This window comes from Amblyomma maculatum, chromosome 1 (genome assembly GCF_055883805.1).
Source record: "Amblyomma maculatum isolate TAMU_Amacu chromosome 1, ASM5588380v1, whole genome shotgun sequence".
In the NCBI taxonomy this organism is placed as follows: domain Eukaryota; kingdom Metazoa; phylum Arthropoda; class Arachnida; order Ixodida; family Ixodidae; genus Amblyomma; species Amblyomma maculatum.
The window spans coordinates 208,567,365-208,581,613 of record NC_139344.1 but is presented as its reverse complement, the minus strand read 5'-3'; the positions used below and the strand labels follow the sequence as shown (position 1 = coordinate 208,581,613).

Here is a 14,249-nt window from a genome sequence, read left to right as displayed (position 1 = left end):
AAATGTGTGGTCTACACAGTACTGAAGGCAATGTGAGTGATGAATGAGCAAAACAACTCCTCAGAAGCTGTTGCCAGAGAACTTTCAGTCGTACCATGTGGGCCCCCTCTTTTTTTTTTAATGCAATGCATATTTTATTAATGCCAAGAGAAAAAACTCCTCATGAAGAAAATTGAACGAAATAAACATTACACAGTTTCCAAAAAGCATTTGCCAGCCTGACAAATGCACGAGATGGACATTTTTCAAATGCTTCATGATATGCATCAAAGAAACACGAGGCTTGCGTGTCGTGAAACTTTGGAAATCGCTGTGCTAAACGTAGAACTTGCAGCCAACTATCATACTGTTAATGCTTCTGTATGGCAGCATCAATGTCATCAATTTGATTTTTTGCTGCAGACAAATGCCTTGCTTTCCAGGCTTGAGGTCACAGTTGCTGTCCTCGTAGTATTCCTGTATGCTAACCATAACTCTTCCTTTCAACTCTCGCACAGACACATAATGCTTTCTCTCAATCATAAACTTGCCCTCTTCATCGGCACCTGATAGAAGATGCAGTGCTTTTGCTATCGGCAACCTTACCCTTCTTTTATGGAGGATTCCTGTCCTCAGGACCGGAGTCAGGATCACTGTCCACCTCAAGCTTTGACCTCTTCGGCGATGTGGCGTGGAATACGAGTGACTGGGAGAGTAGGTCGCTAAAGTGAGTTATGTCCATTTGCGCACGCTGAGATTACAAACGGTGTGAGACAATGCATGAAGATTAAGGGGAAGGTTCCCAGTCTACACATAGTAATCAGAGCTGTCAATATCAAGTGTTCAGTGGGCACCTCGGCCATGCGAGGATATAAGCAAAGAGGGAATGAAGAAGATAGAAAATGAGGCAGTGTCGCATAGGGCTCTGGACAAATTTCGTCAATCTAAACTTCTTTAATGCGGGCTTACATCCCTAAGTGCATGGTTCTTTTTGCTTTCCACCTCATCGAAAAATGCAGCATCCCTACCTAAACTGATCTAGTGCAATATCCAGCTAGACTACAGGACATGAAAAGAAAGAGAGATGAACAGCGAGAGGTGCATGCCTAATCCACAGCATTGTTCTGCATCCTTTTTCGCCTGACAATGCTGACGAATTTTGACAGAAGAAAGGCTACAAAACAGCTCAAGCACTGACTCATGCAGTGTAATGTACAACTAGCCTCAATCATCACTTACTTCAGGGCACAGTCCAGGTGTCCATCCAGTGCAAGGCTGCTAGTGGGTCTTTTCTTTCCTTACAACCAGTAATAACCCAGATGCAGGTCTGCACTCTGCAGCTTCAGCACCCCTCAATGCTTTTAGCGAATGGACACAGCTTTGACAGAGCAATGACACTAGTATTTCGCCATGACCATTGGCATCAGGATACAGCTCTGGGATAACCTCAGAGTTGCTTTCTTTGGTCACGAGTCATGTTTAAAGGTATACTGAATAAAAAAATTGCCGCCGAGATTTCCAGCGCAGATGGTAGCTATCGCATTGGAAGTGACCAAAACAATCCACTTTATGAAATTAGTGGAAAGTAAGTATTTTAATGAATATTTCTCAAATCGCCACACCTAGCGGGCTCCTATGAAAGCTCTGACAAAAGCGGATATCCCGTCACAACACCCCATTGCAGCAGGTTGCACCTGTTCATTTTTCCTTTCCCCCGTGGCACTCACAAAGCGCAGAGACGGACGTGCTTTTCTTTTTGCTGCTGGTGTTCCTGCGCACAATTTATTGTTGCCTCCCCGCGCAAACAATTGTCCGCAATACGCGCCCTCCATACGAAAACGTCCCCCTCGACCACCCTCGTGTTAAGCGTTCCACACTTCGCATCATTGTTCATGGCGCGACGCGGAGGAATCGACACTGCTTGTAGACGGTCAACCAACTTCAGGTGCGGGGGCGGCGGGATCGCGGGGCCATGACGTTGCTGAGGGAAGTTGTGACGTCACACCCGCCGGCTAACAGTCGGGAGCACGCTGCCTCTGAGCCGGTGACTGCTCAGAAAACATCAAAAATGTAGCCATCCGCTCAAAACTAACCCGAATTATGTGTCTGTACTAGTGTAATCGTGTCTTAAGAATGCAATTGTGATGCTTTCTCAATATTCTTGGATATTTGTTCAGTATACCTTTAAGGCATTGCTGTCAACCAGGGAAAGTTCACCCACCGAGTTACCGCATGTGGATAAGAGCGTGATAGCCACACAGAGGAACATCACGCAGAAGCCCCCTGTGAAGCATGCAGCATGTAAACAAGCCATCAAAGCTAGTGAACAGAACGAGGCACAAAAAGAGCAAGGGCTGTTGCGTCCGGCGATGCGTTCGTGCTCAGAGCAATGGGGTTCTCTAGAGAACATAAGGCACGTACGATTCCTGAGGTACCAAGCCGCACCAAGCACCAAGCTGCAGCACATTAAAGACTGCGAGATCCTGAGAGAAGACCACATTCGAACAGGCAGCTGCTTGCCGAGCAATCGAACATCCTTCTCCAGCAGCCCTTATGAGGCTTCAAATGTTCAGTCGTTAGCGGTAACACAAAACCGAGAAGATAGAGCATCTTCCGTTAGATCCAACAATGTGCGCTCACTGATAGCTGAAAAATCCCATAAAGGTGTTGTGCACTTTAGTAGGCTCCCGCTCGTGCAAATGAACCATGTGTCACCGTTACAGCACTCCAAACAACCTGCGTTACAGTACAGCGTGCCGCTGGGTATTGCGCTTTCTTTTTCACTTTTTTGTTTTTGACGTTGAACGCCACCAGGCATTCGCATGCGAAGTTACCTAGACAAAAAAAGCGGTGGTGCTAATTAATCTCAGTTTACAAATGAGCTCTCTCCCATTAGGTGTCAGCACAAATACTAGTGGTTTATTCGTAAGCCACTGGAATGATTTTATCGTTCCGGGGTTCCTTCATTTCCAACAGAGGCTGTACGCATGCAGCCAGCCACAGCCCGACCTAGGACTGGCACTTCAAGTCCGGGCCCGGCCCGCTACATCAAGCCCGAGCCTGACCAGGGCCCGGCAAAAAGCAAATTTCTGACAAAGTCCGGGCTACAGGCCAGGCTAGGCCTGTCATTCGGGCTGGCACAAGCCTGTGCAGTGCTCCAATTGCAGTAACCTCAATTTCAATGCCTTTCATGCGCGAAAGCAAACTTTAAAAAAAAAATGACTCATTTCGTTTATCGGGTTTAACCTCCCAAAGCAACTAAACTATGAAGGAAGAAGGGCTCATATAATTTCGACCACCTCGGGTTTCTAATGTACACTGGCCTTGAACACAGGCAATAAGAAACTCCTGCTAGTTTCAGTTTCTACTACTTCAATGCACCTGTAGACTGAAGGAAACTAATGTTTATCAAGGAATGACTCCCTGTTCATGCATGCAGCACGATAAGATATGAGTTGTCTAAACTGCTGGCATCGGGAAGTACTCCTTTTTCCGCAGTGGTGATTCAAACCGTGCTCGTGGACTTTTTTTTTCTTATGTTTCAATAGGCTTTCCTCTGGCTGCTATGAGATAAACCGGTGCTAGTGCCTTAAATGGAGGCAAAGGGCTTCTACTTAACTTCCCTGTACCTGCCCAGGTCCCCCCTGGCCCACAACTTATAAACACTGAGCCATCGCCAGGGAGAGCCATTGCCAAAAAAGAGAAAAGGGGGGGGGGGGGGGGGGCAGCTCAAGAAGGGCACTATTTTAAGGTAGAGGTGGATTTATTAAAATGGGGGGTTCAGGTAGGACCCCCTTCCTCACAACCGACCCCTCCAAAAGTGACCCATAAATCCACCCCTGTGAGGCTCCAGTAGCCAGTCTTCTGATACAGGTTATGTATCATATTGTTACAGTGGCTTACTAAGGAGTTTGAATAAGGATAAGCGCCCACAGACTGATCTGGGCTCCGAGCCGCTTGTGACTAGCCTCATTCGCCGAGCTTTCACCCATATTAAAACAATTTCATCCGTTACAATATGAACACACTGCATGCTACGAGAATGCGGACTAACGGGCAGAAGCTTGAATTCGAGAAAGGTAAATTCAATTATTTGGGAAAGATTAACAGATTTAAACAATACGACAATAAACTAAGAAAGGTCAGCAAAACTACCCTGCCTTACACAGGAGCAGCCATCTCTCATAGCAGGAGAGAGTTTCAATTTTTGGTTTGGTTTGGTCTATGGGGTTTAATGTCCCAAAGTGACTCAGGCTATGAGAAATGCAATAGTCCTTGGTCCCTGGTTCGATCCCGGGGTATAGCCCCATAAATTGTAGAAGGAAGGCACACTAACCGATTCTAGCTGATCTTTACAGACGTCTGAACACGGCGCTTACGCCCCTGCTCGAGAGTCTTGCTTTCGCCTTCTTTCGTCTTTCTCAATAGAGGGCTCCAAAAATTTTCACCTGGAGTTCTTTAACGTGCACAGACATCGCACAGCACATGGGTGCTTACATTTCACCTTTATCAAAAACCGGGCGCTGCTGCTGGGCATCCATTACACATCCTTAGGCACAGGAGCGCCCTAACCACTGCGCCACCACGGTGGGCGTTTCAATTTTGGCACCACATTAAAGGTTAGTATAAAATCTTGAAAATAGGCATCTGAAAACGCTAAATAAAGCACTAACCGAAGAAATATTCCCACGATTTTTTTCTTTAAGCATGGCAAGTAGCAGCCAGTTTATGGGTATTTAAAGCAGTAATGTCTCAACTACCGATTCCCATTTAGTCCACTCATCACTCGCCCTTGATCCTGGGTATGCCTAGCCAATAAGGGTATGTTAAATGCGTCAAACAGTTTGTTAGGTGAGTAGTTTTATAAATCTTGTCTCACCTTGCACTAGAACTTCTGCAAATTTCTTGCCAGCAGCAGCAGCAGCAGTCCAACCGGAATGTCCTAACCAATCTAAGCATGACTGGCCACACAGGAGAGGCTGCCACCATCACGAGTGTGGGACCTTTCCCTCAATACTGCTAGCTTGTGCAAAGCCCTTAGCCATGACAATGCCTCCCCTATTTCAGTGCCAGCCACATCCCTCTGCAACTAAACCCCTTAGATTGCCTCGAGTTTGTTTACTCATCGCAATGCAGCCCTGCTTATATGAAACATGAAGCAATGAGCTTATGACTGCTGAGTAATCCTCTATAATGTACTGCTTCACAACAAAAAAGTGAACTACTTCTCCACTTCCCATGATATGGTGACAGTCATAGAACACACTCTCACCGCACATGCAGAGAAGCCATGAAAGCTAGCGAATAGAACAGCTGATGAACGGTTGATGGGAGAGAACTTGTTTGGTGAATTAAGCTTACCTAGCAAGTAGTGAATCAAGATGTCGTAGAAGGCAAACATTATCGCTACAGTGCACGCATTCCTTTATAATTATGAACAGGGCAATTCCACTGAGATCAAACTGCCTTAATACTTCCAACTTTCAATTTCCTTGATTACATTAAATATTGTGCGCATAATACTCAGTTGGCCAATAGTAAAATTTGTTTGTAGAAAATGTTACTATTTTAGAAAAAAAAAATTATGAATGGCGTCGTAGCAGAGGCACCTTTTCCATGCACAGCACTATTTCACAATTTTGCAATGGCCTATGTGTCTAGATATACAGGCCACAAAGAATACATTTTCTCTTCCAAGAGTAAAAGGGAGAAAGAGTATGAGAGACATGTTTCTGACTCTGTGAGGAAGGAACTTCTTCCACGAAAAAATTTAAAAAAATGCCACAACTCTTAATATTTTCAATAGTTGTTTTCTTTATGATTCTAAGGCACACCTACTTAAAACTGTCAAACTAATAAGCAATTATGTGTTAAAAAGTATATAAACGAACTGATAAGCGAATCTGCATTAAAAAGTATATAAACATTCTTTGCAATAGATTGCAAGCACATGAAACAATGTCACAAATAGGACATTTTTGAACGTAGTCATTTTCAAAAACCAAATAGAAAGCCCGCCCCCAATCTTTATTTAAATTTCAGCAACACATCTCTCGAAGGCAGTGAAAAAGAATATAAAATAACATGTTGCATTATCCTGTTTCTAACAATGGTATCAAAGCTGAACCTGACAGCTTCTCAAGCACCCTCAGAGAGTCTGAACAAGGTGCAAAAGCAAGAAATAAACTCTCTGCTTCTCCCTATGCTAAGGCCGAGACCTTTATCATAAAGAAAAGCATACCTGATTACATCATTGTGAACCAACCAAATCAGTGACATAAAGAGGATGTGGCAACACCGCTATCAGCAGCATGAGTAACCGCACTGAGTGCCGCACTTAGCAATGTATATAGACTGTGGTTTTCAGTGTAGTTTTCCTGATTTCACATTGCATCTATGATGGCTTTCGCGTCTCCAGACCCTCTATTCTCTTTCTGCTGTTGGCATTTTGTGTCGTTTAGTTCTTATCCAACAGACAATCAAAATATACATTTAGGGATTTTTGCCCTGCCTTATTTATTTGTTTCCACGCAGTTATTAATTTTATTGGTTTTCACGTAGGTATTCTTGACCAGGCATTTCCACACCATTTATTATTATTTTCCCTTTTTCTCGTCAGAAGTACAAGGAAAAAAGGAAATAGGCTTTCCTTTCTGGAGAAAATTCTAATAGAGCCTACGACAGAATGTGAACATGTAAAACACCTCTGACAAGCACATATTGAAGTGATTTAAAAATATTGGCTTTAAAATTAAATTTCACACAACCCCATTTTGTTTCAGAATGCACTCAGTTGTGATATATAGACAAACTTTGTAGTTGTATTGTGACATTAAAAATTTCAATTACCGCTGCCATTTATATGCATTCCTATATGGGCATTACCTCAAGCTGCTAGCCACACCCAAAGATAGCTGTGCCACTGCACGCTGCTTGAGTCACTCGAATAGCTTTGGTCTGCAATGTAATCACATATGCTATCTTTTCATGCTACAGGTCTGTCTTAACATATGAGCAAAAGCTTGAGCAATGAACATTGTGCTTACTACTTTTGCACCTTCATTCAGACCCTTGTGACAATTCTTGAGAAGCCACATGTTTCAGCTTTGATAGCATTGCTGGAAACAATATTATGCAGCATAGTTTTTCTTATTCCTTTTCAACGCCTCTCTAGGAGACATTGAAAAGGAATGAAGGAAAGGAAAGGAATTGAAAAACAAAGGAATTTTAAGAAGTCTCTAGACATCTTAAAATTGTAAGAAAATTTGGGAATGGGGTTTCCAAATATTAGAGCATAAGCTTTACTACCACCGTTCTCCAAGGGCATTCATCTGCACAAGGAAGGTACCACTAATGCACCAGTTTCAGCGGCACCTCGCCCCAGCCGCACCTCAAAAACTTTGCCGCGACCGGGTTTCAAAACCGTGCCAGAACGAACAGGTCAGCTTCCCTGACCCAAGCTCAAGAGCACTATGTTATCAATGCAGACGATCACATCTCATGTAAAACTGCAACACACACTTGCGCTGTGAAAAAAACTTTGTCGTCTTCATTAAGTTCCATCTGCGCTGCTCCTTCGTTTAACCTAGGTAAATACGCCATAAACATGCTATATGAACGAGTGCGGGCGAGGTCTGTGAGCACAGTGTTGGGCAAATCTACCAGTTGCCGTAAGAAAAAATGGCCGAGGTTTAACCCTGCACAACCTAGTTAAGCAAAGAGAAAGCATTGTTTTGCATGCTTTTGTTTTGGTTTAGACATAGAGACATGGTTTTGCAGCAATTAAATTGCAAAGAGAATGGAGTCGAGGATACAGTCAACTATAAGAGGAAACAAGTGATGCTGTATCTGCTGTCAAAGGTCAAGTGGTGGTACACCGCAGGTGTTACCATGGTTAAGCTACATACAGCCACACTGCGACCTCTGGCTCGTTCAAGGTCAAGCAGCTTGCCAGGTTGACCTTGGTTGATACATAGTGTAGTTAAGCTTTCACTTCAAAAGACGCCATAGCGTAGATGGAGCCACACTCACTAAAGACGGAGAACGCACCCATGAGCGATAGGCTGCCGAGACCCCAGAACAATGAAAAGCCAGACTAGCCCGTTGCCGAGAAGTTTGCCATGCTCAGAAGTGTGCCAAGATAAAAGAGACAGCAGCAGCGACCAATGGCTAACGCTTGTCAAACTTTGCTCAAGGACAGCTGGAACTCTGCTTCTTTTGATTTTTGAAAATGAATACTATGTTCAAGCATGCCATATCTAGGACAGTGTTTCATGTGCTTTCAATTTATGTATTACAAAGAGCATTCAAACTTTTTCAGCACCTAACTGCTTATCAATTCAACGATTTTGAAGCAGGTGTGCCTTATAGTCACAGAGGAAAAAATTATTGAAAATAGCATGTTTTCAGAGTAGCATTTTTGTTAATTTTTTGGCATCAAAATTATGCCTGACATACTCATTCCCCCTTTTATTCTCAGCAGATGAATATATCCGTTGTTGCCTGTATATCTGGATTCAGTCACTGTAAAGGTGGGAAAAAGGACCGTCCGGAAAAGCTGCACATGCCACGATACCATACATAATTTTTTTTTTCCTTCCAAAATATTGATATCCTCAGAAAACTAGTTTCACTATTGGCCACCTGAGCACTATGTGCATTATAATGTAATAAATTAAAAACTGAAATATTTAGGCAGCATGATCTTTCATGGAATTACAACAAGATCTAAATGCATTAATGCTTTATGAAAGCATTGATAATCATGCAGGATACTTACTAATCTCCACCTACACTATGGCCCTCAACTCCCACTGCATTTTTTTGCTCTCTTTTCTTTTGGCATTTGGCAAAACTTGGCAATGCAGCCAAATTCAAATGCACTTTACCTGAACCAGAACTGTTTGACCCAAGTTTACACTCCCCATCATCAGGCCCCAACAGAATATATCCAAAGAATGCTCCCAAAACAAAGGTATAAAAAAATCAGCCAAACTTTCAGCAGGATGTGGAATTCACAGTTCATATGGTTCGTACAGCCAGATGTGCATGCAAGAATAGTATGTCATCACCAGCCAGCAGCATTGCAAGACATCTTACCTAAGGTGCATAGATTATCAGGCATTCAGCTCACCTTAACAGAGTTTCAAAGCAATGGTCAAATATGCTGCAGCATGTAAAAGGCTGTCACTGAAGTGTGGATCACCTTCAGACGACAGTATAGACCAACACCGATCTGTGACGTAGGCACGATGCGGCGGCGCTTCTGTCGCCAGGCTGGGCCGGTTGGGGGTGAAAACTAGGCTTAGCGCCCATAGGAATACATGGAAGCGAAATATTCCAAAGCAGTTTTCTAATTTCACGGGTCATCTGTGATGTCGTTGTTTGGCACAGAGCAACCATGAACGCCCTGGAATAGATCGTGGAAGTGTGAAATCTCATTACCGAGGCGAAGTATTTTTAAAACACCGCGAAACGTATCAGGGTGCGAGTTGAGAGGGCGATCCATAGAAATACATGTAAACACAACTTACCGCAACATTTTACTTGATTCAGCAGCGTTGAACCCTTCTCATTTTTTGGTGAACGTCTTGTATCACGTCCCGACATCATGCTGCATGGCACACTACATTCCCTTGCAAGTACTGCAAGTCTGACAACTTGCGGGACCGCTCACAGCACGATAAATTGACCGCGCACAGTTGCAGACGGCAATGCACCACCGGCGCTGTCGTTAGCAGACGCTCCGGAGCTGAGGCGGCCGCGGTGGGTATGGTGGGTATCGCCAGCTGCGCTGTCATCGCGACTCTGCGAGACTCTCGTTCGGTCCATATTGTCGTACGGCGTTTGACAACTGCCTTTTAAATGTAATTCTGTCTAGGATGTATCACTCGAGGGACAGTATTATCAAGCTAATTTGCTCCATGCGGCAGCATATCAGACTGTAAACAAAACTACGTGATTCGCTACATGAGCATTTAGGAGGTGTCTGGATTCACAACACAGATTATTCGGGGAGTTTTAAAAGTAGACCGCCTCCGCAATGACGCAGTATACTTCTTCAAAGCGCTGGCCAATGTTTAACGACCGGCCACCACTTCTGGTGCTCTGCGAAACGAGAAAAATGTTGCGGTAAGTTGCGTTTACTTGTGCTTTTATGGGTCGCCCTCCCAACTCGCACCCCCATACGTTTCGCTGTGTTTTAAAAATACTTCGCCTCGGTCATGAGATTTCATACTTTCATGATCTATTCTAGGATGTTCATGGTTACTCTGCACCGAATAAGGACATCATAGGTGTCTCGAGAAATTAAAAAACTGCTTAGAAATATTTCGGTTCCATGTATTCCTATGGGCGCTAACCCTATTTTTCCCCCCCAGTCGGCTGCAACGCCGAGAGCGCCCCCTTTGTTTGTAAACACGGTGTTGGTCTATAAGTGAAATTCAACGAAGACTCAGTTTCCAACAAATAGCCAGGAGTCAAAAGCATGTAAATGAAAGAGCTGAGACCGTGCCAGCCCGTTCTGTACCAGGAAATGTGTACAGGTCACAGACCTCCAAGGGCATGTCTACCTCTTCATATAAATTATTTGCCAGCATGACTTCTTATTGAGGCCTGTTCAAAGTTCTTGCTGCGATGGCGAAATAAATATGGTCTGGCAACTCTTCAAAACAACAGCTATGTATTCTTGTAGCAAATCAGAAAAAGAAAACCCTCCATCAATACATTACTACAAACTGTTTATATGAAAAACCAAACTGAAAAGTAACAATTCACTGTAGCCATCTGCACTGATTGAAGCTGTTCTTAAAAAATATATATACATCATAGTAGCACCCCACATCCATATTCAACACCTTTCTCAGCCTCCGACAGGTGATGTAAATTCAAACCTTAGTGTTACTTTGCTGTAAATTAACTGAAGCAGGCAAAAGCATATCGTAATAATGCAGCAAATTAGGCAACAATTCCACTCGGCATTCAGGTGTAATGTGAAGAAGCACTGCCCTTTCACATTTTTATGAGGAAAGTTTAATCAGCAACATCTGTGCCCTTCGGGTGTTTGTGTGCCACTGCTGCATTAGCTCGAATCATTAAGTGGAACAAACTGCAGAAACTTTTCTCAGCATTACAAAAGCCAGGTAATATATGGATCTATTTGTCTCCCAAAACCTAACCATATATGAACTAAGTATTACCTTTTCTTTAATTCTCTCACCTTCGAAAAATGAAACCAAATTTAGAAATTAAGATGATAATGGGCTTTTAAGGTGCAAAAGATCTTTTAGCTAAAGGGATCAGTACCCGACTCTTCTGGCCCTCTTCACTTCACTAGCCCAATTTTGTTTGCCAATCCGATGATGCCATTACGAACAAGTCAGCTTCAAACAAAGTATGTTTGGTTTACAGGATACCACCTCGGGCATACGCACGGTAAATGAATCTAGTGTAGGCGTAGAGAACAATTGTCACAGAAGCAGTACATTGGGTAGCACATTATGTGCAGTAAGGATAGTTCTGCCAGTTTCCACTGAGCGTGTCTAACTCGACTCTACTAAGTCCTGGGCTACCTTTACCTTTATTACCCATTTTAACAGGAGGCCTGATGAGGCTGCCAACCTACGCAAGTCAAAAAGAAGCCTGCATGTTAACTGCAACACTGTAACATACAGCTTATTTATTTGATACCTCAAACGCCCCTGGTATGAGGCTTAGAGTGAAGCAACAAACTTTAGAATGAACGCACCCCACTTTTACGCCACTTGGCCATAGGTTAAGAAGGCATAAGCACCCGCGCTGTCAAAGCCAAATATAGCATGCATCTATGCAATCTGGCCTTAATAAGCCCAATAAAAGGAGAAATACTATCAGGCTTAAAATCTTAAAATTTCAGATTATGGTCTCGGGTTTGCCATGACCAAGTGGATACTGACTAATTTTGGCAGCATAGTGGAGGCAGTGCAACATGGACTTGACATAGACCGCTTTGACCACTTTACATGGACCATTTCTAGCAGCATATAACTAAAAGTAACTAGCTCAAGGGTTACCATGGCACAAGGTCTACTCCAAATGTCAAATTTCAATGCACCTTCAGCATAATTAGGTGTAATAATTAGCTACGAAATAAAATACAAAACAATTTGGAGGACGCTTAAGCTTCGCCTTTAAGAATGGAACGCGATAGCGTTATCGCACCCCGTTCGCACTGTCTACTCATTTGCTTGTCGCGCTTTTGAGTGACACAAAGACGTAGTTCACATGATAAAACACTCGTTAACTTGTCCAAAGCATGACTGTTTGGTAATTACTTGTTCTGAAACGTGATTCTAATCGTTCCTTCGCTTACAATGCGGCTGAGGCGTGCACTGAGAAGGGAGGCTGTGTTTCGAATTCCTACATAGAGCAACTTGCTATACTCATTTTTATTTATTAATCCTTCCGGGACGTAGAAGTGCTGCCAGCCACCTTGCCGAAATGCGCGGGCCTCAAGTTGCAGTCGTTCGTCGGCAACATTGTTGCTGATCCGAGCCAGCGCGATGAAGATCTCGGAGGCTATGCCCTGTCTATCTTATTCCGTGCGCCACACGCATCATGACGCTACATGCACGCCAAGCGAAGAGGAAGTAAAGCAGAAAAGTAATTTGCCACTCGCTTAACTGCGTGTTCTGTAATTCTGTAATTTACATGCTCATAATTATTATTATACGCCACAATACACTTCTCTAAAGAACATTTTCGAGACAACAGCGCAATCAATAGATGCGCCTTTGTCCATTTCAAACCATCTAGCTGGCGTGGCGGAGTGGTTAGCGTGCTCGTCTCGAACCCGGAGGCCCACGTTCGATTCCTCAGGTCGGCACTTTTTCCTACTCGTTTTTATTTACTAATGCTTCTGGGATTTTTCGCTCACGGCCAACGGCGGACGACGCGGGACGGCGGCCGCCGCCAACGACACCGACTTTTCTGCGACACGAGGCCCTTAACGCTATCGCGTTAAAATGCAGCCCTTTCAGACTAAAGAAACCTTATGCTCGCACCTCGCACGATGATCCAAGGCACCTAGACTACTATGCTTCCGTTGTTTAGAACTTAAACACAACATTAGTAGTATGTAGTAGTATGCAACCTTGAAATTAGAAGGAAAATACCTGGACTATGCATCTTCACAGTTCCATTAGTTATCCATAGGAGCATCTAGCTTCCAGCTTTCATAGTCAAATAAGCCTCTACGAGGTCAACTACTGCAAAAACCACCGCTCATCTCTGCCAATTTTTTGCAACCACAGGGATGGAATGATATAATGCTGGACGCTGTACACCATTACCAACTCTACCCACTTCCATGAATGCCAATGAGTTTATAATACCAAAGCTGTCCTGCCCACCCTCAGGCAATGCCCCCGGTGCCTATGAGGAAGCTGCATAAATACTGCAAACATATATATTCAACGCTACAAAAACCTGCTCTTCATTATCACTACGACTTCGGGAAAACATAACTCATTCTCTTTTGACAGACGCATTTCACTTCAAGTATGTCACCTCATTTATATATCAATTATAAGACAGTAGTTTCCAGCTGTGAAAAGACACGAGATGAAATAACAGCATGCCATTCTAGCCACTTTGGCAGATTATCAAAGGGACTTGCTAAAATGCCACAACCCTGAACATGCCAGTGTAATTTTGAACCTGCTCTTTCTGCCTTTGTATCCTGCATCCATTTAGCATATTTTTTTATTAGGAAAATGAATGTTGAACCAGGAAACAGCTTGTGGCATACAGCAGCCACAACAGTAGTGCACACACAAGCGATAAAAAAAAATGCTGGATAAGCAATACTGCAATACCTTGATGTCCTAATGTTTTTGCACCAGATACAGGGCATTGCAAAAGATCCGTGCAATTGAGAAAGATTGTACCAAGCAGCTGAAGGCCCCAGTTTCCAGAGTATGACATTATGCACAAGACAGGTAGCCTTAAATATAAAGGGAACATGCGAACTCAAGCGCTAGCTGAGCAAGCCCAAGCAACTCAAGGAATCCGGTATGCTTTGGTTCATTTATGATGACTTTTGCCATAAAAGAAAGAAAGCAAACAGCAGTAAACACATGCAGCTCAACATAATCCCCTATACGATCATTTTAAATGAAGTGGGCAGCGTTTCAGTTGTCTGCGACAGTTACTGGCAATAGGGCACACACCATGCTAACCTACTCCTTTGAAAAAGTCATTAGTCCATACCGTAGTCCCATGCCAAGATGCTG

At 43.6% G+C, this 14,249-nt stretch overlaps 1 protein-coding gene and 1 pseudogene across 6 annotated transcripts in view; both read right to left on the bottom strand.

The window, feature by feature from the left end:
- The window catches only part of LOC146205473 (RNA-binding protein 12), a 64,029-nt gene that overhangs the window by 38,027 nt on the left and 11,753 nt on the right, over nucleotides 1-14,249 (bottom strand). The window contains exon 2 of one of the 5 annotated variants that reach the window (XM_084590166.1): nucleotides 586-685. The exons of the other annotated variants lie outside the window; for them this stretch is intronic. The gene's annotated coding sequence lies outside the window, so the exon portion shown is untranslated. The remainder of the gene's footprint in view (nucleotides 1-585; nucleotides 686-14,249) is intronic. 5 annotated transcript variants of the gene reach the window in all.
- The window catches only part of LOC146205472 (uncharacterized), a 39,419-nt pseudogene continuing 25,504 nt past the window's right edge, over nucleotides 335-14,249 (bottom strand). The window contains exon 4 of the transcript XR_014708136.1: nucleotides 335-685. The product of XR_014708136.1 is annotated as an uncharacterized LOC146205472 (transcript). The remainder of the gene's footprint in view (nucleotides 686-14,249) is intronic.